This window comes from Artemia franciscana, chromosome 7, assembly GCF_032884065.1.
Source record: "Artemia franciscana chromosome 7, ASM3288406v1, whole genome shotgun sequence".
Classification (NCBI taxonomy): domain Eukaryota; kingdom Metazoa; phylum Arthropoda; class Branchiopoda; order Anostraca; family Artemiidae; genus Artemia; species Artemia franciscana.
In genome coordinates this window covers 16,708,491-16,734,834 of record NC_088869.1, presented here as the reverse complement: position 1 = coordinate 16,734,834, position 26,344 = coordinate 16,708,491, and the positions used below count along the sequence as shown (strand labels likewise).

The 26,344-nt window shown below is 38.5% G+C and overlaps 1 long non-coding RNA gene across 1 annotated transcript; it reads right to left on the bottom strand.

Moving 5' to 3' along the window:
* Positions 1–853: 853 nt before the first annotated feature.
* On the bottom strand, positions 854–7,328 carry LOC136028909 (uncharacterized). The gene is made up of 2 exons (XR_010617915.1): positions 4,500–7,328; positions 854–2,246 (listed from the first exon to the last, which is right to left on the bottom strand). It is a non-coding gene; the product is annotated as an uncharacterized LOC136028909 (long non-coding RNA).
* Positions 7,329–26,344: the final 19,016 nt, after the last annotated feature.

Genomic DNA, 26,344 nt, shown 5'->3' with positions numbered 1-26,344 from the left:
AATCCTTGTTTACATCAGTGGTGTCTAATAGTAGGACAGTTTATTCTCTTGTCATTGATCTGAAAAGCCAGTTTGCATGTGATACTGTTTGTTTGTTTTATAAGCCCCCTTCTTTTCCAACACATCTGTTCTGTGATTTGCTTGATCAGCTTTCCGGTGTGGGGACTTTCTCTAAAAAACAAATTTGTGTTTTGGGAGACTTTAATTGCAATATGTTAAATGTTGGATCAAATGATGAATGTGACCATCTTTTTGATGTATTTTCTTCTTCAGGGCTACTTCCTTCAATTTTTTTTCCTTCTCGCGTTGACCCTTCAAGAAATTCTGCCACTTAAATAGATAATATTTTCACTTCTCATTCTCCTAATTTGAAGTTCTCTTCTGGTCTTGTTTTCACTGATCTTTCTGATCACTTTCCTATTTATCTATCACTATCTGTGCCTAAAACTGAGATTACTGTGGATCAGAAAGGTAAGTCTTCTTTTAGAACTTTTACAGATAAGGAAATTTCTAATTTAATACATGGTCTTCAGAGTAATGATTGGTCTAGTGTTCTTGAAGCTAACGATGCTGATTGTGCAACTAGATTATTTTTGTGTCGTATGGGAACTCTGTTGGATAAGCATTTTCCTCTTAGAAATAAGCCAAGGAATTTTACACCCAAATGCCCATGGATGTCTAGAGGTCTGATCAATGCAACCCATATGAAGGCGTCTTTGTTCAAGGCTGCATGTAAAAGTAAGACACAGGATGATCTTTTGAAGTATAAACATTACAAAAATTGTCTCTCTTTTAATTCTATCCCAATTTGTATGTCACTTCTCTTCTTTTAAAACCTTGTCTTGTTCCAGTGTTGTTTTTTTTTTTTTCTTTTTTTTTTTTAAGTGTTTTATTTTTGTTCTCTGTGGCCCATTACAAGCATAGCTTCTTGGGCCTATTGATTGATTTACTTTTGTAATAGTTTTCTTTAGTATTAATAAATTGATTGATTGATTGATATCCAGGGAAAAATTGACCAAAAAAAATTATTCTCTTTTTTACGCTTGTACTGACCCTTTTCAAGTTCACAATCTTTTTTTTCCTATTCTGGCCCATATAATAAGGCCAAAATTTATATACGTGTTTTTTAATATTTTTATTGTTTTCATAAAATGACAGTGCATTCCTTTGCCAGTTTTATATATGGAAGTGTTGATAAGCCTTTTTTATGTTATTCTGCTTTTGTTTCTACTTCAGAATAGAAATTCGGCCCAGCTAGACTTCTGTTATCTTAAAATAAATTTTACATTTGCATTTGCTTAAATCTTCTTTTTAGTACAAGGAAAAATGTTTAATATTTGAAAATTTGAACCTTAAGCAAAGTTACATTATTCAGCTCTAACTGATGGACTAAATGTAAATGAGGATATATGTTACCAAATATTAAACTTGTTACTAAAGTAAAAAACTTAGTTTATGTCTTCTTTAGATTTCTATCAGCAAAACGAAATTTCTTCTGCTAAATGTAAAATTTTCCTGACTGAAAGACAAAAAGTGAATTCATACGAGCTGCTATACCAATTGTCTTATAATTTAGTTTTATTGGGCGGCATTTGAGATTTATATCCATTAGAGAGGGATCTTAAAATCAAATAGCCTCAATTAAATCAAGGATAAGCGACGAATTCGCCTTTTACCTATAGTTAGGAATTAACTCAAGGATAGATAAGGCAAATTTACCCTCCGTTTCTCAGTCAGAAAAATAATATATTTGTTGAACACCCATCACAAGATAATTTGTAGCCTGTAATCCCTAATCCCTAGTATTAATCCAAAAGAGAAAACTTTTTAAGAGAAAAAATAGCAATGAACGATATTACTACTGCACATAATGTGGTAAAATAAAAATAAATAATTGTTAGTCAACCGCAAATAATTCAGTTTCAGATTTCAATCAAGTGTCAAAAATAACTCATCCAAGAAACCCAATATCATATCCAATAAACCCAATATTATATCCAAGAAACCCAATATTCCACAATCGTTATCTAAGAAATAATTCAAATTTGTTTTCCCGGTCAATATCTACTACCTTATATCCTACTCCGCCATAAGCCATTGGTATCACATTGGGTATCGCTGAGTCACTTCTTTCCTCCTAAATAACATCCAGTGGCCATTTCCAATTTCTAATATGTTTCTTTAGATTTTGCTCCTCTTTCTTTGACGTTGTGGGTTTTTTCATAATACGTTGGGGGTTTTCGCGCCTGAAAAAGCCCATAATTTATGTTAAGTAAACAGTCACATTTTACTACCGTGCTTACAGTGCTTTGGTACAGCGATCAGCGAATTAGTTTTTTTTTTTTTTTTTAATAGATGAAAGACGATTCCGAAATGTAAGCAGGTGACATAGGCATTCAATCCCAAAATCTTACTTTTTTTAATAAGTGTTTCACGACTTCACGAAAGGCTCGAAATAAAACTTGAAAAATACACCTAAAAGAAAAATCGTACAAAATTGAAGTATTAAAAACAAAACAAAAATTAAAACTGGCCTCATTTATAGGGTATCCAGTTGCTTTAAAGTAAAGAAAGTAAGCAAGAAGACATGTTGGCCACAAACCTAAGCCGTTACAAGATATTTAAGGCCTAACTATGTGTTGTATAAAGGTACTATTGAGAGGATTATCCAGGGCATACAAATAAATATTAGCCTAAATAGTGGTCAAATAAAAATTCCTAGAAAATGTTCCGCCGTCTTTACTAATAATTCTACCATGGTAAGTGATGCTGCTTTATTGACTTAAATTTTCTTAAAATTAATTTTTCAAACTTATTCTAGCCCCTTGAACTCGCAAAATCTCTAAAAGTTCATTCATTTTAACAACATTTTCATCTAAGACGCTTGAATCTTCATCAAGTCTAAGGGATTTTTATTTCCGTACTCTCATATTACCTTTGCTGTGCTTCTTAGGACAAAGTCCACCAGAATCATCCGTACTAATGGTGATAGAACGCAACTTCGTTGAACTACTGATTTAATTTGAAACCAGCTTCAAACCTCATATTCTACCTTAACCGCAGCAGTGTTATCAAACAGTTCCTGGTAACAAACTGTAGTAAGGAGGGACCCGGCTGAATATCGACCGAAACTGTAAAAAACGGAATTTTGATGTCAATAGATACGACAACTGAATCGGACTTTTATGCTGATTAGAAATATACAAGTTTCATCAAGTTAAATCCTACCCATCAAAAGTTACGAGTCTGAGAAAATTTGCCTCATTTTCAAAAAAGAGGTAAAGACGCCCTAAAAGTCATAGAATCTTAATGGAAAGCACACAATCAGATTCAGCATATCAGAGAACCCTACTGTAGAGGTTTCAAGCTCCTATCTGCAAATATGTTGAATTTTGTATTTTTTTGCCAGAAAATTCACGGTGTCTATTTGTATTTTTTGTTATTTTTTTCCCAGGGGTAATCCTGTCGACCCAATGGTCAAAGAATGTTGCAAAAGAGCTCATTTTAACAGAGTTTAAAAGTTCTAGTGTCCTTTTAAAGTGACCACAAAAATAAGGGACAACTAGGCCCCCTACCACGCCCATTTCATCGAAGGGGGGGGGTTACGTGAGAGGATCTTTACATTGAGGAATTTATCATGAGAGAAGAGAATTTCCATGAAGGGGGCGCTGGATTTTCCAGCATTATTTAAAAAAAAACAATCAGAAATTCAATTAAAAAAGATTTTTTCAACTGAAAGTAAGGAACAACATTAAAACTTGAAACAACTAACCTAACTGATCGACTATCTATAAATGAGCATATACATTATCAAATTTTTAAATCGTTACTAATGTAAAAAAACTTCTTTTATGTCCCCTTTAATTCCCCTTCTTAAGATTCTCCTTTAAATTTCTATCAGCAAACCGACATTTCTTTTATTAAATATATAATTTTCCTGACTGAAAGACAAAGAGCGAATTCACATAAGCGATTACTCTAGTAATTGCAAATTCCCAGGAACTGTTATACTAGTTGTTTTACATTTTAGTTTTAATGGGTGGCTTTTGAGATTTCTATTCGTTAGAGACAGGGAATTTGAAATCAAATAGCGTCAGATAACTCAAGGATAAATGGCAAATTCGCCCTTTACCGATATTAAGATTTATCTCAAGAATAGTTTGTGCGAATTTGCCCTCAATCTCCAAGTAAAAAAGATTTTCTAAGTAAAAAATTCTAAGTAAGAAATATTTGTGTAAACATTACAGCTTCATCCAAATTCCTAGTATACATCCCAAAAAAACTCTTTAGCGGGAGAATAGCAAAGAATGATACTAACTACTGCACATAATATGGTAAAATAGAAATTGGTAAATGCCAGTCAACCACATTAAAACAGTTTAAGCCATCAATCAAGTTTCAAAAAACCTCATTTCCCCGTTTATATCCCAGAGACCCAATATTCCTCAGCCATTATCCAAGAAACAATACAAATTTTTTTCCAGATTAATTGCTAGTACCTTGAATCCTACTTCGTCATTAGCCATTGGTATCAAATTATGTGTCTTTGAGTCTCTTCTTCTCTCCTAAATAACATCCAACTGCCAGGTTTTATAGAAATTGTTCTTCTTTTTTTGAATTTGTGCTTCTGTAAATTACGAAGAGAATTCTGAGCCTGAAAAAGCACATAATTTATGTGAAGTAAACAGACATATTTTACTACCGTACTTGCCTCATAACACCGTGCTATGGTACGGCAATCAGATAATCAGTATATTTTTTTTAAGAAGATGAAACACTATTCCGAAATGGTGAGTAGGAGACAAGGGCTGACACGTACTTGGTGGGTGTCCCCCCCCCCGAAATCCTATGATTAGTTTTTATTTTCATATAATTTTCTGATAGCCATATCACATAACTTCACATAGCCATATCATCTCCAAATCCAGCGGCATGATATACAGGAATAAAAATTAAACAAATCCACAAACTAAAAAATTAGGTGACACGAAGATAGTCAACTGCTAGAAAAAGAAATATAACGTACTGTATAAATTGTATTACTTAAAATTGTATTAAAACTTTGGCTACTTCTCAAGCGAAAAGATCTGTTAAGAAAACACAGAAGAAAAGTGACTAAAAAAATGATTACTGATGCGTCTAAAACTTAAATTAAAACGTTAAAACTTAAACATTAAAACGAACAGAAATTATTACAAGTATGAAGGGGTTGTTCCCCTCCTCAATGCCTCGCTCTTTACGCTAAAGTATTTTTAGTAATTTCAAAAGAGCTATTTATTCTAATTAAACGGCCTTTGTGATTCAGGGGTCATTCTTAAAGAATTGGAACAAAATTCTAAATTTAGTGTGAAGAGCGAGATATTGACGAGGGGACGAACCCTCTCATACACGTAATGAAAATAAACAAAAAGATAATTTCGTTGGGTAAGTTAATTAGTAATACGTATATTTATTACTAATAAAAACGTACGTAATAGAATTAAGAATTCCAGTGGCCTTTTTAAGTAACAAAAAACTGGAGGGCAACTTGACCCCCTCCCCCGCCCATTTTTCTCAAAATCGTCCGATTAAAACTTTGAGAAAGCCAATTAACCAATAAAAGGTTAGATTAATATGCAAATTTCGTTTCAATTATTCAAGTACGGCGAGACAAAATCTATCCCTGTCTTAATTCAAAAACGTTCAGAAATTAAATAAAAAACGTATTTTTTTTTTAACTGAAAGTAAGGAGTGAAATTAAAACTTAAAACGAACAGAAACTATGCTGTATATGAAAGGGGTTGTCCCCTCTTCAATGCCCCGCTCTTTACGCTGAAGTGTGACTCTTTCTCACAACTCTACTTTTAAAACAATAAAAATATTTAGCGTAAAGAGCGGGGTGTTAGTGTAAAGAGCCTTTTCATATACGGAATAATTTCAGTTCGTTTTAAGTTTTAAAGTCGCTTCTTATTTTCAGTAAAATAAAACTTGTTTTTCTTACTTAATTCTTGTAAACAGCACTGATTAATTCAATGTATTTGTCTGGTTACCATACGCTAAAGCTCTTCTAACAACAGAATCGAAAGCTTGTTCATTATCTATAAAACTAAAGACTAAAGGTGTTTGATCACTCAGGCACTTCTCAATTATTAACCTTAAAGGGAAAATTTAGCCTAGAGATCCTCAGCACTTTCTAAGACCACGCTTCTTTTCCTCTCATAAACTTGTCTAATGCATGTCTCAGTTTAAAGATCATCATATTACTAAGTAACCTGCTGCCTACAAAGACCAGACTAATGCCTAGATAAATATCACAGTCACCCACTTATCACCTTTCTTATACAGTGGTTTAATTAAGCTTTGTTTTCTGAAATTGCTACGTACTTCTTCTTTTCCGTAAATCATATCCACAATCTTGAGTGATTTATTTCTAACCTCAGGGCCACCATATTTATAAAACTCATCTTGTATTGTCTAATCATGTACCGGCTGACACATTTTCCCCTTTCTTCCAGTGATTTTCGCATTAAAAATTGAAAGAAGAAATGGGAAGCTAAGAAAAGCAAATGCCTGTCCTTTAGATATCCCATTTCCCCTTATTAGAATACTTGTTTTGAAGGTGTTCATCCGATCTCGTTTATTCTCCTGTCTATACAAAGAAGTTTTTGTTGATTGGCAGAGAGAAAAAATCCTTCCTCCTCTTATAGACCTGGAACCATTCGGGAATCTCAGTTCCACACCTACCTTAATACTATTGCTTATCTTGTCAACTTAACTGGTAAAATTCCTCAATAGTCTCAAAATGCCTGACTTAAATTAATTTCCAAAAATGGCATTTGACTTGGATAATTACAATGTATTACTTGTTACTGAATTCAATGTTGACATTTTCCTAGTTATATTGGTTGCTTCTTTTATATCATATAAATCACAAGTAGTCAAATACCACATTCGTTGTTTCACCATCTCTGTTCCCAATGGAGTAACCCAACGTACTCTCCAAGTTCGACTCCACAGTCTCGCTAAGGAGTTTTCCCATGAATTGAAATTTATTGATGAGCTTAAGGCTAATCATCTTAATTTGTGTCCAATGGTATTTTTCCTATGATAGAAAATCATGAATAACTTCTGCGATTTAAGCGATTTTGAGCTGATTTGTTTTTTGATGACTCTCGAGTTAAAAAGGAAAACACTGTTGGTTTCACTTTTTCTGTATATGCTTTACATACTCTGGAAAAAAATAAATCAAGTAATTTTAATTTGTTGAATAAAAATTTACTGGATGTGAAATGACAGTAGATTTTTTTTTTTTTTTTTTTTTTTTTTTTTTTTTTTTTTTTTTTTGAGTTTATTTTGCCAGTATTTAAAAAAAAATAATCAGAAAAATAAAATTTCAAAATGTGCTTGCTTTTTACTTTATTTTACCTCTATTTCCTTCTTAATAGCGTTGTTCATCAGCCAATAGTAAAAAAGCTTGTTACTTTTTCCGCAAGGCATTGTATTTCCGATTAGAACTGTCAACTTGTTGATAAGACATTTGAGTTATGAGCAAGAAAACTATCAACAAAAGGTGGCTGAATTTAAAAGGAAATTCGGAGGAAATTTTTTTAGGGTGGTATATAAGGAAGGAATGGATTGAAATTATAGTAAATGATAAGTTATATGGGGCTTACAGAGTTGGGAGAGTTTTCGAGTGCATAAGGATCATTTTCTGTAATCTGGTTGCTTTCAACTGGTATAGTGTTTCAACTTGTATAGCGTTTCAACTGGTATAGCGTTTCAACTGGTATAGCGTTTCAACTGGTATAGCGTTTCAACTGGTATAGCGTTTCAACTGGTATAGCGTTTCAACAGGTATAGTGTTTCAATTGGTATAGCGTTTTAACTGGTATAGCGTTTTAACTGGTATAGCGTTTCAACTGGTATAGCGTTTCAACTGGTATAGCGTTTCAACTGGTATAGCGTTTCAACTGGTATAGCGTTTCAACTGGTATAGCGTTTCAACTGGTAAAGCGTGTCAACTGGTATAGTGTTTCAACTGGTATAGCGTTTCAACTGTTATAGTGTTTCAACTGGTCTAGCGTTTCAACTGGTCTAGCGTTTCAACTGGTATAGCGTTTCAACTGGTCTAGCGTTTCAACTGGTATAGTGTTTCAACTGGTATAGCGTTTCAACTGGTATAGCGTTTCAAGTGGTATAGCGTTTCAACTGGTATAGCGTTTTAACTGGTATAGCGTTTCAACTGGTATAGCGTTTCAACTGGTATAGCGTTTCAACTGGTATAGCGTTTCAACTGGTATAGCGTTTCAACTGGTATAGCGTTTCAACTTTTATAGCGTTTCAACTGGTATAGCGTTTCAACTGGTATAGCGTTTCAACTGGTATAGCGTTTCAACTGGTATAGCGTTTCAACTGGTATAGCGTTTCAACTGGTATAGCGTTTCAACTGGTATAGCGTTTCAACTGGTATAGCGTTTCAACTGGCATAGCGTTTCAACTGGTATAGCGTTTCAACTGGTATAGCGTTTCAACTGGTATAGCGTTTCAACTGGTATAGCGTTTCAACTGGGATAGCGTTTCAAGTGGTAAAGCGTTTCAACTGGTATAGCGTTTCAAATGGTATAGCGTTTCAACTGGTATAGCGTTTCAACTGGTATAGCGTTTCAACTGGTATAGCGTTTCAACTGGTATAGCGTTTCAACTGGTATAGCGTTTCAACTGGTATAGCGTTTCAACTGGTATAGCGTTTCAACTGGTATAGCGTTTCAACTGGTATAGCGTTTCAACTGGTATAGTGTTTCAACTGGTATAGCGTTTTAACTGGTATAGCGTTTTAACTGGTATAGCGTTTCAACTGGTATAGCGTTTCAACTGGTATAGCGTTTCAACTGGTATAGCGTTTCAACTGGTATAGCGTTTCAACTGGTATAGTGTTTCAACTGGTATAGCGTTTCAACTGGTATAGCGTTTCAACTGGTATAGCGTTTCAACTGGTATAGCGTTTCAACTGGTCTGGTGTTTCAACTGGTATAGCGTTTCAACTGGTATAGCGTTTCAACTGGTATAGCGTTTCAACTAGTATAGCGTTTCAACTAGTATAGCGTTTCAACTGGTATAGCGTTTCAACTGGTATAGCGTTTCAACTGGTATATTGTTTCAACTGGTATATTGTTTCAACTGGTACAGCGTTTCAACTGGTATAGCGTTTCAACTGGTATAGCGCTTCAACTGGTATAGCGTTTCAACTGGTATAGCGTTTCAACTGGTATAGCGTTTCAACTGGTATAGCGTTTCAACTGGTATAGCGTTTCAACTGGTATAGCGTTTCAACTGGTATAGCGTTTCAACTGGTATAGCGTTTCAACTGGTATAGGGTTTCAACTAGTATAGCGTTTCAACTAGTATAGCGTTTCAACTGGTATAGCGTTTCAACTGGTATAGCGTTTCAACTGGTATAGCGTTTCAACTGGTATAGCGTTTCAACTGGTATAGCGTTTCAACTGGTATAGCGTTTCAACTGGTATAGCGTTTCAACTGGTATAGCGAGTCAACTGGTATAGCGTTTCAACTGGTATAGGGTTTCAACTGGTATAGCGTTTCAACTGGTATAGCGTTTCAACTGGTATAGCGTTTCAACTGGTATAGCTTTTCAACTGGTATAGCGTTTCAACTGGTATAGCGTTTCAACTGGTATAGCGTTTCAACTGGTATAGAGTTTCAACTGGTATAGAGTTTCAACTGGTATAGCGTTTCAACTGGTATAGCGTTTCAACTGGTATAGCGTTTCAACTGGTATAGCGTTTCAACTGGTATAGCGTTTCAACTGGTATAGCGTTTCAACTGGTATAGCGTTTCAACTGGTATAGCGTTTCAACTGGTATAGCGTTTCAACTGGTATAGCGTTTCAACTGGTATAGCGTTTCAACTGGTATAGCGTTTCAACTGGTATAGCGTTTCAACTGGTATAGCGTTTCAACTGGTATAGCGTTTTAACTAGTATAGCGTTTTAACTAGTATAGCGTTTCAACTGGTATAGCGTTTCAACTGGTATAGCGTTTCAACTGGTATAGCGTTTAAACTGGTATAGCGTTAACTGGTATAGAGTTTCAACTGGTATAGCGTTTCAACTGGTATAGCGTTTCAACTGGTATAGCGTTTCAACTGGTATAGGGTTTCAACTGGTATAGCGTTTCAACTGGTATAGCGTTTCAACCGGTATAGCGTTTCAACTGGTATAGCGTTTCAACTGGTATAGCGTTTCAACTGGTATAGCGTTTCAACTGGTATAGCGTTTCAACTGGTATAGCGTTTCAACTGGTGAAGTGTTTCAACTGGTATAGCGTTTCAACTGGTATAGCGTTTCAACTGGTATAGCGTTTCAACTGTTATAGCGTTTCAACTGGTATAGCGTTTCAACTGGTATAGCTTTTCAACTGGTATAGCGTTTCAACTGGTATAGCGTTTCAACTAGTATAGCGTTTCAACTAGTATAGCGTTTCAACTGGTATAGCGTTTCAACTGGTATAGCGTTTCAACTGGTACAGCGTTTCAACTGGTATAGCGTTTCAACTGGTATAGCGTTTCAACTGGTATAGCGTTTCAACTGGTATAGCGTTTCAACTGGTATAGCATTTCAACTGGTATAGCGTTTCAACTGGTATAGCGTTTCAACTGGTATAGCGTTTCAACTGGTATAGCGTTTCAACTGGTATAGCGTTTCAACTGGTATAGCGTTTCAACTGGTATAGCGTTTCAACTGGTAAAGCGTGTCAACTGGTATAGTGTTTCAACTGGTATAGCGTTTCAACTGTTATAGTGTTTCAACTGGTCTAGCGTTTCAACTGGTCTAGCGTTTCAACTGGTATAGCGTTTCAACTGGTCTAGCGTTTCAACTGGTATAGTGTTTCAACTGGTATAGCGTTTCAACTGGTATAGCGTTTCAACTGGTATAGCGTTTCAACTGGTATAGCGTTTTAACTGGTATAGCGTTTCAACTGGTATAGCGTTTCAACTGGTATAGCGTTTCAACTGGTATAGCGTTTCAACTGGTATAGCGTTTCAACTGGTATAGCGTTTCAACTTTTATAGCGTTTCAACTGGTATAGCGTTTCAACTGGTATAGCGTTTCAACTGGTATAGCGTTTCAACTGGTATAGCGTTTCAACTGGTATAGCGTTTCAACTGGTATAACGTTTCAACTGGTATAGCGTTTCAACTGGTATAGCGTTTCAACTGGCATAGCGTTTCAACTGGTATAGCGTTTCAACTGGTATAGCGTTTCAACTGGTATAGCGTTTCAACTGGTATAGCGTTTCAACTGGTATAGCGTTTCAAGTGGTAAAGCGTTTCAACTGGTATAGCGTTTCAAATGGTATAGCGTTTCAACTGGTATAGCGTTTCAACTGGTATAGCGTTTCAACTGGTATAGCGTTTCAACTGGTATAGCGTTTCAACTGGTATAGCGTTTCAACTGGTATAGCGTTTCAACTGGTATAGCGTTTCAACTGGTATAGCGTTTCAACTGGTATAGCGTTTCAACTGGTATAGTGTTTCAACTGGTATAGCGTTTTAACTGGTATAGCGTTTTAACTGGTATAGCGTTTCAACTGGTATAGCGTTTCAACTGGTATAGCGTTTCAACTGGTATAGCGTTTCAACTGGTATAGCGTTTCAACTGGTATAGTGTTTCAACTGGTATAGCGTTTCAACTGGTATAGCGTTTCAACTGGTATAGCGTTTCAACTGGTATAGCGTTTCAACTGGTCTGGTGTTTCAACTGGTATAGCGTTTCAACTGGTATAGCGTTTCAACTGGTATAGCGTTTCAACTAGTATAGCGTTTCAACTAGTATAGCGTTTCAACTGGTATAGCGTTTCAACTGGTATAGCGTTTCAACTGGTATATTGTTTCAACTGGTATATTGTTTCAACTGGTACAGCGTTTCAACTGGTATAGCGTTTCAACTGGTATAGCGCTTCAACTGGTATAGCGTTTCAACTGGTATAGCGTTTCAACTGGTATAGCGTTTCAACTGGTATAGCGTTTCAACTGGTATAGCGTTTCAACTGGTATAGCGTTTCAACTGGTATAGCGTTTCAACTGGTATAGCGTTTCAACTGGTATAGCGGTTTCAACTAGTATAGCGTTTCAACTGTATAGCGTTTCAACTGGTATAGCGTTTCAACTGGTATAGCGTTTCAACTGGTATAGCGTTTCAACTGGTATAGCGTTTCAACTGGTATAGCGTTTCAACTGGTATAGCGTTTCAACTGGTATAGCGTTTCAACTGGTATAGCGAGTTTCAACTGGTATAGCGTTTCAACTGGTATAGCGTTTCAACTGGTATAGCGTTTCAACTGGTATAGCGTTTCAACTGGTATAGCGTTTCAACTGGTATAGCGTTTCAACTGGTATAGCGTTTCAACTGGTATAGCGTTTCAACTGGTATAGCGTTTCAACTGGTATAGAGTTTCAACTGGTATAGCGTTTCAACTGGTATAGCGTTTCAACTGGTATAGCGTTTCAACTGGTATAGCGTTTCAACTGGTATAGCGTTTCAACTGGTATAGCGTTTCAACTGGTATAGCGTTTCAACTGGTATAGCGTTTCAACTGGTATAGCGTTTCAACTGGTATAGCGTTTCAACTGGTATAGCGTTTCAACTGGTATAGCGTTTCAACTGGTATAGCGTTTCAACTGGTATAGCGTTTCAACTGGTATAGCGTTTCAACTGGTATAGCGTTTTAACTAGTATAGCGTTTCAACTGGTATAGCGTTTCAACTGGTATAGCGTTTCAACTGGTATAGCGTTTCAACTGGTATAGCGTTTCAACTGGTATAGCGTTAACTGGTATAGCGTTTCAACTGGTATAGCGTTTCAACTGGTATAGCGTTTCAACTGGTATAGCGTTTCAACTGGTATAGCGTTTCAACTGGTATAGCGTTTCAACTGGTATAGCGTTTCAACTGGTATAGCGTTTCAACTGGTATAGCGTTTCAACTGGTATAGCGTTTCAACTGGTATAGCGTTTCAACTGGTATAGCGTTTCAACTGGTATAGCGTTTCAACTGGTATAGCGTTTCAACTGGTATAGCGTTTCAACTGGTATAGCGTTTCAACTGGTATAGCGTTTCAACTGGTATAGCGTTTCAACTGGTATAGCGTTTCAACTGGTATAGCGTTTCAACTGGTATAGCGTTTCAACTGGTATAGCGTTTCAACTGGTATAGCGTTTCAACTGGTATAGCGTTTCAACTGGTATAGCGTTTCAACTGGTATAGCGTTTCAACTGGTATAGCGTTTCAACTGGTATAGCGTTTCAACTGGTATAGCGTTTCAACTGGTATAGCGTTTCAACTGGTATAGCGTTTCAACTGGTATAGCGTTTCAACTGGTATAGCGTTTCAACTGGTATAGCGTTTCAACTGGTATAGCGTTTCAACTGGTATAGCGTTTCAACTGGTATAGCGTTTCAACTGGTATAGCGTTTCAACTGGTATAGCGTTTCAACTGGTATAGCGTTTCAACTGGTATAGCGTTTCAACTGGTATAGCGTTTCAACTGGTATAGCGTTTCAACTGGTATAGCGTTTCAACTGGTATAGCGTTTCAACTGGTATAGCGTTTCAACTGGTATAGCGTTTCAACTGGTATAGCGTTTCAACTGGTATAGCGTTTCAACTGGTATAGCGTTTCAACTGGTATAGCGTTTCAACTGGTATAGCGTTTCAACTGGTATAGCGTTTCAACTGGTATAGCGTTTCAACTGGTATAGCGTTTCAACTGGTATAGCGTTTCAACTGGTATAGCGTTTCAACTGGTATAGCGTTTCAACTGGTATAGCGTTTCAACTGGTATAGCGTTTCAACTGGTATAGCGTTTCAACTGGTATAGCGTTTCAACTGGTATAGCGTTTCAACTGGTATAGCGTTTCAACTGGTATAGCGTTTCAACTGGTATAGCGTTTCAACTGGTATAGCGTTTCAACTGGTATAGCGTTTCAACTGGTATAGCGTTTCAACTGGTATAGCGTTTCAACTGGTATAGCGTTTCAACTGGTATAGCGTTTCAACTGGTATAGCGTTTCAACTGGTATAGCGTTTCAACTGGTATAGCGTTTCAACTGGTATAGCGTTTCAACTGGTATAGCGTTTCAACTGGTATAGCGTTTCAACTGGTATAGCGTTTCAACTGGTATAGCGTTTCAACTGGTATAGCGTTTCAACTGGTATAGCGTTTCAACTGGTATAGCGTTTCAACTGGTATAGCGTTTCAACTGGTATAGCGTTTCAACTGGTATAGCGTTTCAACTGGTATAGCGTTTCAACTGGTATAGCGTTTCAACTGGTATAGCGTTTCAACTGGTATAGCGTTTCAACTGGTATAGCGTTTCAACTGGTATAGCGTTTCAACTGGTATAGCGTTTCAACTGGTATAGCGTTTCAACTGGTATAGCGTTTCAACTGGTATAGCGTTTCAACTGGTATAGCGTTTCAACTGGTATAGCGTTTCAACTGGTATAGCGTTTCAACTGGTATAGCGTTTCAACTGGTATAGCGTTTCAACTGGTATAGCGTTTCAACTGGTATAGCGTTTCAACTGGTATAGCGTTTCAACTGGTATAGCGTTTCAACTGGTATAGCGTTTCAACTGGTATAGCGTTTCAACTGGTATAGCGTTTCAACTGGTATAGCGTTTCAACTGGTATAGCGTTTCAACTGGTATAGCGTTTCAACTGGTATAGCGTTTCAACTGGTATAGCGTTTCAACTGGTATAGCGTTTCAACTGGTATAGCGTTTCAACTGGTATAGCGTTTCAACTGGTATAGCGTTTCAACTGGTATAGCGTTTCAACTGGTATAGCGTTTCAACTGGTATAGCGTTTCAACTGGTATAGCGTTTCAACTGGTATAGCGTTTCAACTGGTATAGCGTTTCAACTGGTATAGCGTTTCAACTGGTATAGCGTTTCAACTGGTATAGCGTTTCAACTGGTATAGCGTTTCAACTGGTATAGCGTTTCAACTGGTATAGCGTTTCAACTGGTATAGCGTTTCAACTGGTATAGCGTTTCAACTGGTATAGCGTTTCAACTGGTATAGCGTTTCAACTGGTATAGCGTTTCAACTGGTATAGCGTTTCAACTGGTATAGCGTTTCAACTGGTATAGCGTTTCAACTGGTATAGCGTTTCAACTGGTATAGCGTTTCAACTGGTATAGCGTTTCAACTGGTATAGCGTTTCAACTGGTATAGCGTTTCAACTGGTATAGCGTTTCAACTGGTATAGCGTTTCAACTGGTATAGCGTTTCAACTGGTATAGCGTTTCAACTGGTATAGCGTTTCAACTGGTATAGCGTTTCAACTGGTATAGCGTTTCAACTGGTATAGCGTTTCAACTGGTATAGCGTTTCAACTGGTATAGCGTTTCAACTGGTATAGCGTTTCAACTGGTATAGCGTTTCAACTGGTATAGCGTTTCAACTGGTATAGCGTTTCAACTGGTATAGCGTTTCAACTGGTATAGCGTTTCAACTGGTATAGCGTTTCAACTGGTATAGCGTTTCAACTGGTATAGCGTTTCAACTGGTATAGCGTTTCAACTGGTATAGCGTTTCAACTGGTATAGCGTTTCAACTGGTATAGCGTTTCAACTGGTATAGCGTTTCAACTGGTATAGCGTTTCAACTGGTATAGCGTTTCAACTGGTATAGCGTTTCAACTGGTATAGCGTTTCAACTGGTATAGCGTTTCAACTGGTATAGCGTTTCAACTGGTATAGCGTTTCAACTGGTATAGCGTTTCAACTGGTATAGCGTTTCAACTGGTATAGCGTTTCAACTGGTATAGCGTTTCAACTGGTATAGCGTTTCAACTGGTATAGCGTTTCAACTGGTATAGCGTTTCAACTGGTATAGCGTTTCAACTGGTATAGCGTTTCAACTGGTATAGCGTTTCAACTGGTATAGCGTTTCAACTGGTATAGCGTTTCAACTGGTATAGCGTTTCAACTGGTATAGCGTTTCAACTGGTATAGCGTTTCAACTGGTATAGCGTTTCAACTGGTATAGCGTTTCAACTGGTATAGCGTTTCAACTGGTATAGCGTTTCAACTGGTATAGCGTTTCAACTGGTATAGCGTTTCAACTGGTATAGCGTTTCAACTGGTATAGCGTTTCAACTGGTATAGCGTTTCAACTGGTATAGCGTTTCAACTGGTATAGCGTTTCAACTGGTATAGCGTTTCAACTGGTATAGCGTTTCAACTGGTATAGCGTTTCAACTGGTATAGCGTTTCAACTGGTATAGCGTTTCAACTGGTATAGCGTTTCAACTGGTATAGCGTTTCAACTGGTATAGCGTTTCAACTGGTATAGCGTTTCAACTGGTATAGCGTTTCAACTGGTATAGCGTTTCAACTGGTATAGCGTTTCAACTGGTATAGCGTTTCAACTGGTATAGCGTTTCAACTGGTATAGCGTTTCAACTGGTATAGCGTTTCAACTGGTATAGCGTTTCAACTGGTATAGCGTTTCAACTGGTATAGCGTTTCAACTGGTATAGCGTTTCAACTGGTATAGCGTTTCAACTGGTATAGCGTTTCAACTGGTATAGCGTTTCAACTGGTATAGCGTTTCAACTGGTATAGCGTTTCAACTGGTATAGCGTTTCAACTGGTATAGCGTTTCAACTGGTATAGCGTTTCAACTGGTATAGCGTTTCAACTGGTATAGCGTTTCAACTGGTATAGCGTTTCAACTGGTATAGCGTTTCAACTGGTATAGCGTTTCAACTGGTATAGCGTTTCAACTGGTATAGCGTTTCAACTGGTATAGCGTTTCAACTGGTATAGCGTTTCAACTGGTATAGCGTTTCAACTGGTATAGCGTTTCAACTGGTATAGCGTTTCAACTGGTATAGCGTTTCAACTGGTATAGCGTTTCAACTGGTATAGCGTTTCAACTGGTATAGCGTTTCAACTGGTATAGCGTTTCAACTGGTATAGCGTTTCAACTGGTATAGCGTTTCAACTGGTATAGCGTTTCAACTGGTATAGCGTTTCAACTGGTATAGCGTTTCAACTGGTATAGCGTTTCAACTGGTATAGCGTTTCAACTGGTATAGCGTTTCAACTGGTATAGCGTTTCAACTGGTATAGCGTTTCAACTGGTATAGCGTTTCAACTGGTATAGCGTTTCAACTGGTATAGCGTTTCAACTGGTATAGCGTTTCAACTGGTATAGCGTTTCAACTGGTATAGCGTTTCAACTGGTATAGCGTTTCAACTGGTATAGCGTTTCAACTGGTATAGCGTTTCAACTGGTATAGCGTTTCAACTGGTATAGCGTTTCAACTGGTATAGCGTTTCAACTGGTATAGCGTTTCAACTGGTATAGCGTTTCAACTGGTATAGCGTTTCAACTGGTATAGCGTTTCAACTGGTATAGCGTTTCAACTGGTATAGCGTTTCAACTGGTATAGCGTTTCAACTGGTATAGCGTTTCAACTGGTATAGCGTTTCAACTGGTATAGCGTTTCAACTGGTATAGCGTTTCAACTGGTATAGCGTTTCAACTGGTATAGCGTTTCAACTGGTATAGCGTTTCAACTGGTATAGCGTTTCAACTGGTATAGCGTTTCAACTGGTATAGCGTTTCAACTGGTATAGCGTTTCAACTGGTATAGCGTTTCAACTGGTATAGCGTTTCAACTGGTATAGCGTTTCAACTGGTATAGCGTTTCAACTGGTATAGCGTTTCAACTGGTATAGCGTTTCAACTGGTATAGCGTTTCAACTGGTATAGCGTTTCAACTGGTATAGCGTTTCAACTGGTATAGCGTTTCAACTGGTATAGCGTTTCAACTGGTATAGCGTTTCAACTGGTATAGCGTTTCAACTGGTATAGCGTTTCAACTGGTATAGCGTTTCAACTGGTATAGCGTTTCAACTGGTATAGCGTTTCAACTGGTATAGCGTTTCAACTGGTATAGCGTTTCAACTGGTATAGCGTTTCAACTGGTATAGCGTTTCAACTGGTATAGCGTTTCAACTGGTATAGCGTTTCAACTGGTATAGCGTTTCAACTGGTATAGCGTTTCAACTGGTATAGCGTTTCAACTGGTATAGCGTTTCAACTGGTATAGCGTTTCAACTGGTATAGCGTTTCAACTGGTATAGCGTTTCAACTGGTATAGCGTTTCAACTGGTATAGCGTTTCAACTGGTATAGCGTTTCAACTGGTATAGCGTTTCAACTGGTATAGCGTTTCAACTGGTATAGCGTTTCAACTGGTATAGCGTTTCAACTGGTATAGCGTTTCAACTGGTATAGCGTTTCAACTGGTATAGCGTTTCAACTGGTATAGCGTTTCAACTGGTATAGCGTTTCAACTGGTATAGCGTTTCAACTGGTATAGCGTTTCAACTGGTATAGCGTTTCAACTGGTATAGCGTTTCAACTGGTATAGCGTTTCAACTGGTATAGCGTTTCAACTGGTATAGCGTTTCAACTGGTATAGCGTTTCAACTGGTATAGCGTTTCAACTGGTATAGCGTTTCAACTGGTATAGCGTTTCAACTGGTATAGCGTTTCAACTGGTATAGCGTTTCAACTGGTATAGCGTTTCAACTGGTATAGCGTTTCAACTGGTATAGCGTTTCAACTGGTATAGCGTTTCAACTGGTATAGCGTTTCAACTGGTATAGCGTTTCAACTGGTATAGCGTTTCAACTGGTATAGCGTTTCAACTGGTATAGCGTTTCAACTGGTATAGCGTTTCAACTGGTATAGCGTTTCAACTGGTATAGCGTTTCAACTGGTATAGCGTTTCAACTGGTATAGCGTTTCAACTGGTATAGCGTTTCAACTGGTATAGCGTTTCAACTGGTATAGCGTTTCAACTGGTATAGCGTTTCAACTGGTATAGCGTTTCAACTGGTATAGCGTTTCAACTGGTATAGCGTTTCAACTGGTATAGCGTTTCAACTGGTATAGCGTTTCAACTGGTATAGCGTTTCAACTGGTATAGCGTTTCAACTGGTATAGCGTTTCAACTGGTATAGCGTTTCAACTGGTATAGCGTTTCAACTGGTATAGCGTTTCAACTGGTATAGCGTTTCAACTGGTATAGCGTTTCAACTGGTATAGCGTTTCAACTGGTATAGCGTTTCAACTGGTATAGCGTTTCAACTGGTATAGCGTTTCAACTGGTATAGCGTTTCAACTGGTATAGCGTTTCAACTGGTATAGCGTTTCAACTGGTATAGCGTTTCAACTGGTATAGCGTTTCAACTGGTATAGCGTTTCAACTGGTATAGCGTTTCAACTGGTATAGCGTTTCAACTGGTATAGCGTTTCAACTGGTATAGCGTTTCAACTGGTATAGCGTTTCAACTGGTATAGCGTTTCAACTGGTATAGCGTTTCAACTGGTATAGCGTTTCAACTGGTATAGCGTTTCAACTGGTATAGCGTTTCAACTGGTATAGCGTTTCAACTGGTATAGCGTTTCAACTGGTATAGCGTTTCAACTGGTATAGCGTTTCAACTGGTATAGCGTTTCAACTGGTATAGCGTTTCAACTGGTATAGCGTTTCAACTGGTATAGCGTTTCAACTGGTATAGCGTTTCAACTGGTATAGCGTTTCAACTGGTATAGCGTTTCAACTGGTATAGCGTTTCAACTGGTATAGCGTTTCAACTGGTATAGCGTTTCAACTGGTATAGCGTTTCAACTGGTATAGCGTTTCAACTGGTATAGCGTTTCAACTGGTATAGCGTTTCAACTGGTATAGCGTTTCAACTGGTATAGCGTTTCAACTGGTATAGCGTTTCAACTGGTATAGCGTTTCAACTGGTATAGCGTTTCAACTGGTATAGCGTTTCAACTGGTATAGCGTTTCAACTGGTATAGCGTTTCAACTGGTATAGCGTTTCAACTGGTATAGCGTTTCAACTGGTATAGCGTTTCAACTGGTATAGCGTTTCAACTGGTATAGCGTTTCAACTGGTATAGCGTTTCAACTGGTATAGCGTTTCAACTGGTATAGCGTTTCAACTGGTATAGCGTTTCAACTGGTATAGCGTTTCAACTGGTATAGCGTTTCAACTGGTATAGCGTTTCAACTGGTATAGCGTTTCAACTGGTATAGCGTTTCAACTGGTATAGCGTTTCAACTGGTATAGCGTTTCAACTGGTATAGCGTTTCAACTGGTATAGCGTTTCAACTGGTATAGCGTTTCAACTGGTATAGCGTTTCAACTGGTATAGCGTTTCAACTGGTATAGCGTTTCAACTGGTATAGCGTTTCAACTGGTATAGCGTTTCAACTGGTATAGCGTTTCAACTGGTATAGCGTTTCAACTGGTATAGCGTTTCAACTGGTATAGCGTTTCAACTGGTATAGCGTTTCAACTGGTATAGCGTTTCAACTGGTATAGCGTTTCAACTGGTATAGCGTTTCAACTGGTATAGCGTTTCAACTGGTATAGCGTTTCAACTGGTATAGCGTTTCAACTGGTATAGCGTTTCAACTGGTATAGCGTTTCAACTGGTATAGCGTTTCAACTGGTATAGCGTTTCAACTGGTATAGCGTTTCAACTGGTATAGCGTTTCAACTGGTATAGCGTTTCAACTGGTATAGCGTTTCAACTGGTATAGCGTTTCAACTGGTATAGCGTTTCAACTGGTATAGCGTTTCAACTGGTATAGCGTTTCAACTGGTATAGCGTTTCAACTGGTATAGCGTTTCAACTGGTATAGCGTTTCAACTGGTATAGCGTTTCAACTGGTATAGCGTTTCAACTGGTATAGCGTTTCAACTGGTATAGCGTTTCAACTGGTATAGCGTTTCAACTGGTATAGCGTTTCAACTGGTATAGCGTTTCAACTGGTATAGCGTTTCAACTGGTATAGCGTTTCAACTGGTATAGCGTTTCAACTGGTATAGCGTTTCAACTGGTATAGCGTTTCAACTGGTATAGCGTTTCAACTGGTATAGCGTTTCAACTGGTATAGCGTTTCAACTGGTATAGCGTTTCAACTGGTATAGCGTTTCAACTGGTATAGCGTTTCAACTGGTATAGCGTTTCAACTGGTATAGCGTTTCAACTGGTATAGCGTTTCAACTGGTATAGCGTTTCAACTGGTATAGCGTTTCAACTGGTATAGCGTTTCAACTGGTATAGCGTTTCAACTGGTATAGCGTTTCAACTGGTATAGCGTTTCAACTGGTATAGCGTTTCAACTGGTATAGCGTTTCAACTGGTATAGCGTTTCAACTGGTATAGCGTTTCAACTGGTATAGCGTTTCAACTGGTATAGCGTTTCAACTGGTATAGCGTTTCAACTGGTATAGCGTTTCAACTGGTATAGCGTTTCAACTGGTATAGCGTTTCAACTGGTATAGCGTTTCAACTGGTATAGCGTTTCAACTGGTATAGCGTTTCAACTGGTATAGCGTTTCAACTGGTATAGCGTTTCAACTGGTATAGCGTTTCAACTGGTATAGCGTTTCAACTGGTATAGCGTTTCAACTGGTATAGCGTTTCAACTGGTATAGCGTTTCAACTGGTATAGCGTTTCAACTGGTATAGCGTTTCAACTGGTATAGCGTTTCAACTGGTATAGCGTTTCAACTGGTATAGCGTTTCAACTGGTATAGCGTTTCAACTGGTATAGCGTTTCAACTGGTATAGCGTTTCAACTGGTATAGCGTTTCAACTGGTATAGCGTTTCAACTGGTATAGCGTTTCAACTGGTATAGCGTTTCAACTGGTATAGCGTTTCAACTGGTATAGCGTTTCAACTGGTATAGCGTTTCAACTGGTATAGCGTTTCAACTGGTATAGCGTTTCAACTGGTATAGCGTTTCAACTGGTATAGCGTTTCAACTGGTATAGCGTTTCAACTGGTATAGCGTTTCAACTGGTATAGCGTTTCAACTGGTATAGCGTTTCAACTGGTATAGCGTTTCAACTGGTATAGCGTTTCAACTGGTATAGCGTTTCAACTGGTATAGCGTTTCAACTGGTATAGCGTTTCAACTGGTATAGCGTTTCAACTGGTATAGCGTTTCAACTGGTATAGCGTTTCAACTGGTATAGCGTTTCAACTGGTATAGCGTTTCAACTGGTATAGCGTTTCAACTGGTATAGCGTTTCAACTGGTATAGCGTTTCAACTGGTATAGCGTTTCAACTGGTATAGCGTTTCAACTGGTATAGCGTTTCAACTGGTATAGCGTTTCAACTGGTATAGCGTTTCAACTGGTATAGCGTTTCAACTGGTATAGCGTTTCAACTGGTATAGCGTTTCAACTGGTATAGCGTTTCAACTGGTATAGCGTTTCAACTGGTATAGCGTTTCAACTGGTATAGCGTTTCAACTGGTATAGCGTTTCAACTGGTATAGCGTTTCAACTGGTATAGCGTTTCAACTGGTATAGCGTTTCAACTGGTATAGCGTTTCAACTGGTATAGCGTTTCAACTGGTATAGCGTTTCAACTGGTATAGCGTTTCAACTGGTATAGCGTTTCAACTGGTATAGCGTTTCAACTGGTATAGCGTTTCAACTGGTATAGCGTTTCAACTGGTATAGCGTTTCAACTGGTATAGCGTTTCAACTGGTATAGCGTTTCAACTGGTATAGCGTTTCAACTGGTATAGCGTTTCAACTGGTATAGCGTTTCAACTGGTATAGCGTTTCAACTGGTATAGCGTTTCAACTGGTATAGCGTTTCAACTGGTATAGCGTTTCAACTGGTATAGCGTTTCAACTGGTATAGCGTTTCAACTGGTATAGCGTTTCAACTGGTATAGCGTTTCAACTGGTATAGCGTTTCAACTGGTATAGCGTTTCAACTGGTATAGCGTTTCAACTGGTATAGCGTTTCAACTGGTATAGCGTTTCAACTGGTATAGCGTTTCAACTGGTATAGCGTTTCAACTGGTATAGCGTTTCAACTGGTATAGCGTTTCAACTGGTATAGCGTTTCAACTGGTATAGCGTTTCAACTGGTATAGCGTTTCAACTGGTATAGCGTTTCAACTGGTATAGCGTTTCAACTGGTATAGCGTTTCAACTGGTATAGCGTTTCAACTGGTATAGCGTTTCAACTGGTATAGCGTTTCAACTGGTATAGCGTTTCAACTGGTATAGCGTTTCAACTGGTATAGCGTTTCAACTGGTATAGCGTTTCAACTGGTATAGCGTTTCAACTGGTATAGCGTTTCAACTGGTATAGCGTTTCAACTGGTATAGCGTTTCAACTGGTATAGCGTTTCAACTGGTATAGCGTTTCAACTGGTATAGCGTTTCAACTGGTATAGCGTTTCAACTGGTATAGCGTTTCAACTGGTATAGCGTTTCAACTGGTATAGCGTTTCAACTGGTATAGCGTTTCAACTGGTATAGCGTTTCAACTGGTATAGCGTTTCAACTGGTATAGCGTTTCAACTGGTATAGCGTTTCAACTGGTATAGCGTTTCAACTGGTATAGCGTTTCAACTGGTATAGCGTTTCAACTGGTATAGCGTTTCAACTGGTATAGCGTTTCAACTGGTATAGCGTTTCAACTGGTATAGCGTTTCAACTGGTATAGCGTTTCAACTGGTATAGCGTTTCAACTGGTATAGCGTTTCAACTGGTATAGCGTTTCAACTGGTATAGCGTTTCAACTGGTATAGCGTTTCAACTGGTATAGCGTTTCAACTGGTATAGCGTTTCAACTGGTATAGCGTTTCAACTGGTATAGCGTTTCAACTGGTATAGCGTTTCAACTGGTATAGCGTTTCAACTGGTATAGCGTTTCAACTGGTATAGCGTTTCAACTGGTATAGCGTTTCAACTGGTATAGCGTTTCAACTGGTATAGCGTTTCAACTGGTATAGCGTTTCAACTGGTATAGCGTTTCAACTGGTATAGCGTTTCAACTGGTATAGCGTTTCAACTGGTATAGCGTTTCAACTGGTATAGCGTTTCAACTGGTATAGCGTTTCAACTGGTATAGCGTTTCAACTGGTATAGCGTTTCAACTGGTATAGCGTTTCAACTGGTATAGCGTTTCAACTGGTATAGCGTTTCAACTGGTATAGCGTTTCAACTGGTATAGCGTTTCAACTGGTATAGCGTTTCAACTGGTATAGCGTTTCAACTGGTATAGCGTTTCAACTGGTATAGCGTTTCAACTGGTATAGCGTTTCAACTGGTATAGCGTTTCAACTGGTATAGCGTTTCAACTGGTATAGCGTTTCAACTGGTATAGCGTTTCAACTGGTATAGCGTTTCAACTGGTATAGCGTTTCAACTGGTATAGCGTTTCAACTGGTATAGCGTTTCAACTGGTATAGCGTTTCAACTGGTATAGCGTTTCAACTGGTATAGCGTTTCAACTGGTATAGCGTTTCAACTGGTATAGCGTTTCAACTGGTATAGCGTTTCAACTGGTATAGCGTTTCAACTGGTATAGCGTTTCAACTGGTATAGCGTTTCAACTGGTATAGCGTTTCAACTGGTATAGCGTTTCAACTGGTATAGCGTTTCAACTGGTATAGCGTTTCAACTGGTATAGCGTTTCAACTGGTATAGCGTTTCAACTGGTATAGCGTTTCAACTGGTATAGCGTTTCAACTGGTATAGCGTTTCAACTGGTATAGCGTTTCAACTGGTATAGCGTTTCAACTGGTATAGCGTTTCAACTGGTATAGCGTTTCAACTGGTATAGCGTTTCAACTGGTATAGCGTTTCAACTGGTATAGCGTTTCAACTGGTATAGCGTTTCAACTGGTATAGCGTTTCAACTGGTATAGCGTTTCAACTGGTATAGCGTTTCAACTGGTATAGCGTTTCAACTGGTATAGCGTTTCAACTGGTATAGCGTTTCAACTGGTATAGCGTTTCAACTGGTATAGCGTTTCAACTGGTATAGCGTTTCAACTGGTATAGCGTTTCAACTGGTATAGCGTTTCAACTGGTATAGCGTTTCAACTGGTATAGCGTTTCAACTGGTATAGCGTTTCAACTGGTATAGCGTTTCAACTGGTATAGCGTTTCAACTGGTATAGCGTTTCAACTGGTATAGCGTTTCAACTGGTATAGCGTTTCAACTGGTATAGCGTTTCAACTGGTATAGCGTTTCAACTGGTATAGCGTTTCAACTGGTATAGCGTTTCAACTGGTATAGCGTTTCAACTGGTATAGCGTTTCAACTGGTATAGCGTTTCAACTGGTATAGCGTTTCAACTGGTATAGCGTTTCAACTGGTATAGCGTTTCAACTGGTATAGCGTTTCAACTGGTATAGCGTTTCAACTGGTATAGCGTTTCAACTGGTATAGCGTTTCAACTGGTATAGCGTTTCAACTGGTATAGCGTTTCAACTGGTATAGCGTTTCAACTGGTATAGCGTTTCAACTGGTATAGCGTTTCAACTGGTATAGCGTTTCAACTGGTATAGCGTTTCAACTGGTATAGCGTTTCAACTGGTATAGCGTTTCAACTGGTATAGCGTTTCAACTGGTATAGCGTTTCAACTGGTATAGCGTTTCAACTGGTATAGCGTTTCAACTGGTATAGCGTTTCAACTGGTATAGCGTTTCAACTGGTATAGCGTTTCAACTGGTATAGCGTTTCAACTGGTATAGCGTTTCAACTGGTATAGCGTTTCAACTGGTATAGCGTTTCAACTGGTATAGCGTTTCAACTGGTATAGCGTTTCAACTGGTATAGCGTTTCAACTGGTATAGCGTTTCAACTGGTATAGCGTTTCAACTGGTATAGCGTTTCAACTGGTATAGCGTTTCAACTGGTATAGCGTTTCAACTGGTATAGCGTTTCAACTGGTATAGCGTTTCAACTGGTATAGCGTTTCAACTGGTATAGCGTTTCAACTGGTATAGCGTTTCAACTGGTATAGCGTTTCAACTGGTATAGCGTTTCAACTGGTATAGCGTTTCAACTGGTATAGCGTTTCAACTGGTATAGCGTTTCAACTGGTATAGCGTTTCAACTGGTATAGCGTTTCAACTGGTATAGCGTTTCAACTGGTATAGCGTTTCAACTGGTATAGCGTTTCAACTGGTATAGCGTTTCAACTGGTATAGCGTTTCAACTGGTATAGCGTTTCAACTGGTATAGCGTTTCAACTGGTATAGCGTTTCAACTGGTATAGCGTTTCAACTGGTATAGCGTTTCAACTGGTATAGCGTTTCAACTGGTATAGCGTTTCAACTGGTATAGCGTTTCAACTGGTATAGCGTTTCAACTGGTATAGCGTTTCAACTGGTATAGCGTTTCAACTGGTATAGCGTTTCAACTGGTATAGCGTTTCAACTGGTATAGCGTTTCAACTGGTATAGCGTTTCAACTG